This window comes from Copidosoma floridanum, unplaced genomic scaffold (assembly GCF_036245765.1).
Source record: "Copidosoma floridanum isolate Cflo_tuat_1 unplaced genomic scaffold, Cflo_Japanese_pri ptg000021l, whole genome shotgun sequence".
Lineage (NCBI taxonomy): Eukaryota > Metazoa > Arthropoda > Insecta > Hymenoptera > Encyrtidae > Copidosoma > Copidosoma floridanum.
The window spans coordinates 20,355,420-20,360,913 of record NW_028321898.1 but is presented as its reverse complement, the minus strand read 5'-3'; positions in this window follow the sequence as shown (position 1 = coordinate 20,360,913).

Sequence of the window (5,494 nt, the reverse complement as noted above, 5' to 3'; positions counted from 1 at the left end):
TTCCCAATGGACAAGTGACCTAGGTCTACTTTAACCCTAATCCTCCAGGATTGACGAATGCCACCAACAAAAAACTAATCATACTAATAAAGTCTCCAGTGGAATACCAGGAGACGTGTCTAACCAGAGCACAACTTGCAGGTGGCCGTTTCACCATCCAGCCTGGTGCCGTCAGAGAATTATACATTACAAATGTAAACTAGGAAAGATAGCCCTGAGGAGCACGAGCAGTTTTAGCATTTTAGCTAAACGGTTCGCAACGAAATTATAGAATCTTTTGGATCTTTTTTAATCCAGAGTAGAACCGTTGCCAAATCCGACCAAAAAATACACCTAGTAGTCTTAAAATCGTGTTTATTTTTAATTAATACAGATAATTGCGTCGCTAAAAGCGCTCCTTTTAATTCTAATCTCGGTATCGTTAGTCCTTTCGTTGGAGCTACGCGACTTTTGGCAGCGATTATGGACGTGTGAAAGAAGTTTTTTCCAATTTGAAAACGTCAGTATACAACTGAAGCATACGCTTGCTCACTAGCGTCGAAGAATACATGTAACTCGGCATTTCTCTGTTGTGAATCATGTATTTGATAGCACCTACCAATGTTACATTTTTCCACACGATTTAAATCGTTCAGCCACTCACACCATTTATTAAATTCTGTATCCTTAATTTGCTCATCCCACATTACTTTACTTGCCCGTACATCTTGCATCAAAATTCGCGAGTGAATTACAAACGGGGTCAAGAAACTGAGCAGGTCGAAAATTGACATAATAACGGACAAAAATTTACTTTTTGTTGGTCTTTTGCTTTTGTTTAGTAGCTCGGGTTTTATTCTGTTTAGTTTTACGTTAAAGCTTAGTTTAAATGAATTATTGTTCCAGCGATAGCCTGAAATTTTCTCGCCTGCACAACTGTTTGAATCTATCTTTAGAAGTTGATCTAAATTTTCTTTTTTCTTGATATCAGCAATAATTGATGCGTCGTTACATGACCAGCTATGTATTTCCTAGTTGGCATGGGAATTTATTTCAATGACTTCATGAACTCGACTGTAAAAATTTTTAACGACACTTTTCGCACTTTCCAGATATTTGAATTTAAAGAGATTATCATTTTTATTTTTGATAAAAAGCACAGAACATGAAAAAGATTTAGCACTAAAAAGCATGGAACTCATTATGAATTCCTGAGGCTGATTTTTCCTATCTTCTCCCCTCCAAAGAAAACGTTAAGCACTGCGATCTTCTGGTCTGATTTTGATTTTCAAAAGCATATCACGCATATCCGATTTTACGGCAAAAATAAACAGACGAAATCGCATAATGACGCCAGGAAGAGGTTTTAGTAGATCCGGACCGGCTAATAAGAGATCGTTAAAACTCTTTGAATCTGTTTTGCTTGTGGCGTCAAAAACTAACCTGACCTTTCCCGGTTTATTTACGTTTCAAACTCCGAAATGTGAAAGATACCGAACTTTTTCTCCTAAAACTTTTTCACCAGCCTTGATCGCGAACTTATTTTAAAATAAGCGCATCATTTCCTTGTAATATAGCTGAGCGTACTCAAGGTCTTTATCGAGTTTTTTCTCTAATAATACTAACCAACAAGATACGCTTGTTCGACAGTCAGAAAAAGTTTCGTCTCTTGACTTTCTTAAAAGTTCGACCCCCTAAGAACCATTTGTGTATCGGCTTGTTTGTTCTTAAATGTCCATAGTTAATTGATTTTTAGAGGTATTGGTGTTTTTTCTGACTATACCGACTGCATCTAGATCTTAATAGAATCGTACGAATTCTTCAAGGTTTTCATCAAAATTGCATTGACTCAAATTTTCCGGCTCTGAGTTTTTGTTTATGGTATTTATTTGTGTATTTATATTCTAATTTTTAAAATTAGCATTGAAATGTCCATGAATTGCCCACCCTACTAAAGATTTACTGACGAAAAAGAAATCTTTTTGAATTTCTCTTATTTCGCGCGTTATTATAAGATCGATATAATCCTGGCCAATTAGCATGGTGAGAGTCAAACTGCAAGGGCGTTGGTATATACCGGTTTGTTTTTTACATAGTTGAGACACGCCTTTATCGATCTCTTGTGTTGAAAAAGGAAGGCCATTTACAACGAGAATATGTTCTAAAAGATACGTGAAATTTCCAATCTTTATGTTAATGCTCACTTTCCTATTTGACATAATTACTCCTCTAAGACTTTTCAAGGATAAACTAAAAATTGAAGTTTTGGCACTAATTTGTTTTACAATATTTGCGTGAATTATTGATACTGTTAAGTCTTCATCGAGGAGAACGTCAAATTTTATGTAACTTTTTTCACCCTCCACAATTATATATTTCACCCTTAACAATATCTGGGAAGTGCGGAAAGTGTCGTAAGAAATTTTTACAGTCGAGTTCATGAAGTCATTGAAATAAATTGCCATGCCGACTGGGAAATGCATAGCTGGTCATGTAACATTGCGTCAATTTTAGCTGATATCGAGAAAAAAGAAAATTTAGATCAACTTTTAAAAATAGATTTAAACAATTGTACAGGCAAGAAAATTTTAGGCTTACGCTGAAACAATAATTCGGATAAACTAAGCTTTAACGTAAAACGAAACAAAATAAAACCCGAGCTACTAAACAAAAGCAAAAGACCAACGAAAAAATAATTTTTGTCCGTTATTATGTCAACTTTTGACCTGCTCGGTTTCTTGACCCCGTTTGTAATTCACTCGCGAATTTTGATGCAAGATGTTCGGCAAGTAAAGTAATGTGGGATGAGCAAATTAAGGATACAGAATTTAATAAATGGTGTGAGTGGCTGAACGATTTAAATCGTGTGGAAAAATGTAACATTGGTAGGTGCTATCAAATACATGATTCACAACAGAGAAATGCCGAGTTACATGTATTCTTCGACGCTAGTGAGCAAGCGTATGCTTTTGTTGTATACTGACGTTTTCAAATTGGAAACAACTTCTTTCACACGTCCATAATCGCTGCAAAAAGTCGCGTAGCTCCAACGAAAGGACTAACGATACCGAGATTAGAATTAGAAGGAGCGCTTTTAGCGACTCAATTATCTGTATTAATTAAAAATGAACACGATTTTAAGACTACTAGGTGTATTTTTTGGTTTGATTTGGCAACGGTTTTATTCTGGATTAAAAAAGATCCAATAGATTTTAAAACTTTCGTTGCGAACCGTTTAGCTCAAATTCGGAAAAATTCTAAAGAAAGCGAATGGCGATGGGTTTTCTCAAAAGAAAACCCGGTAGATAAGGGTACAAAGTTTGCACCTAGAAGTTTAAATAACGAAAGTCGTTGGTTTAAAGGTCCGAGTTTTTCAAGAAAAGGCGAGAGTGAATCGCCAAAACAAGAATTTATAACTTCTGGTGAAAATTTAAAATACATTGCAATAAAACAAGTTTTTATCATGCAAATAGGACCACCTTTAATTGAATTTTCACGTTTTTCATCGTGGATTCGACTTATTCGAACTGTTTGACACGTTTTTTAGTACTTATTAAAACTAAAAAACAAACTTAATAGAAAAAAAGAAGACATGCCAATTGAAATTTTACTAACGGATTTACAAATAAAGGCAATAGATTTATGTGTAAAAACTTTTCAAAAATCATCTTTTTTAACTGAAATTCACGTGCTAAAAAATCAAATAAAATTTCGAAAAGTAGTAAAATATATAACTTAGATGATTTAATTGACGAAAAAGGAATCTTAAAAACACATGGAAGATTGTCAAATTTCAACTGTAAAAACAAAATTTTAATCTACGAGCCAATTATCTTGAACAGTAATGATCACCTCCCGAAACTTTTAATAAAGCCCTATCATGAGAAATACCTTCACACAAGTCACGATACCATTCTCAACGAAATGAAGCAAAAATTTTGGACTCTTGGTCTTCGACAAGCCTTACGGAGTTTAATTTTTAAATGCACAATTTTAAAAATGAGACGCGGAAAAACCGCAAATCCAAAAATGGCTGCACTACCGTACGCTGAAGTTGCGTACAGAGGAATACCATTTTCACATTGTTGTCTCGATTTTTTCGGACCTATTTTTGTCAAAGTAAGACAAAAAAATGAAAAGAAATGGGGTGTTATGCTGATTTGTTTGTCGACCAAAGCTATTTACTTGGAAATTGTTCATAGCTTAAGTACCGACTCTGCTATTTTAGCTCTCAAAAGATTTATTGCTCGGCATGGAGTGCCTCATGTAATTTATTCTGATAATGGAAATAACTTTAAGGGCATGTGCAGCAAGTTGAAAGAGTCAATAGTTAAATTACATAAATCAAAACAAAAATTCAGAGAATTTTCAGCACATCAAGGTTTTTATTGGAGTTTCAATCCCCCTTCTGCTTTACACTTGGGGGGAGCATGGAAGACATTGATTCGATCCGTAACGACTGCGATGAATACTTTACTAAAAGAACAGGCTCTGAATGAGGAAACACTTTAAACGATTTTTTCAGAAATTGAATATTCATTAAACTCTCGACCATTAACTCATATTTTATTAGACCAGCGTGATAACGAAGCACTGATACCAAACCATTTTTTATTAGGTACCTCATCCAGAGAGATTCGTTTTAATTGCAATAACCCTTTAACTTCCTGCTCTAGTAAATAGTGGAAGATTAGTAAATTCATCTCTAACTTGTTTTGGAAGAGGTGGCTTCGTGAATACCTTCCTTTATTGTTACCAAGATCAAAGTTGCATGACGAACAAATACTTCTGAAAGTAGGGGATGTAGTGTTGATCGCTGATAAAGATATCGAACAAAATCAATGGAGGAAGAGACTTATAATTAAGGTTTTCCCCGGTTCAGACAAGCAAGTTTGTGTAGCAGAAATTAAAACTGCGAACGAAATCATAAAGCGTCCGACGAGAAAACTAGTTAAATTTCTAGAGGTTTAAAATTAGGATTTTGTACGTAGGGGGGGAAAATGTTACAGTCAACTAATTATTTTTTTAATACTTTCGCCTGCCAAAAATAAAGCTTGATCTTCTGATCTTAAGGGCTGCTCTTGCACGAAGCTAGTAACCGTGCAAGGCCGTGTCACGGCCGGTCGAATAAGAGCTGGTTGGGGGCATGTTTTTCCCTTCACCAACATTCCGGTATAGTTCGATAAAAGCAGAGAAATACGAAGTGGGAGTGCAAAGGGGCACTCTTGCAGACGGTTGGTCAGGAGCTGGTTTTTAAGACGGAAGAAAGGACGTGTTCATATCAATGAGAAACAGTGATTCTCTTATTGTTTTTATTAGTATAATTTATTGTCGTTATTAAAAAGTTTCAATTGTTTTCGTTCTTAAACATTTAACAGGCGAACGTACACGTTCGAGTTCGTTTCCATGACAATTTAAAAAAAATACTATTTTAAAAAGCGAGCGAAGATTTGGTTTTTCTGGCAAATCTTTTTGGGAATCAATTCTGATAACATAGAGGAAAAAGTTCAAGCTG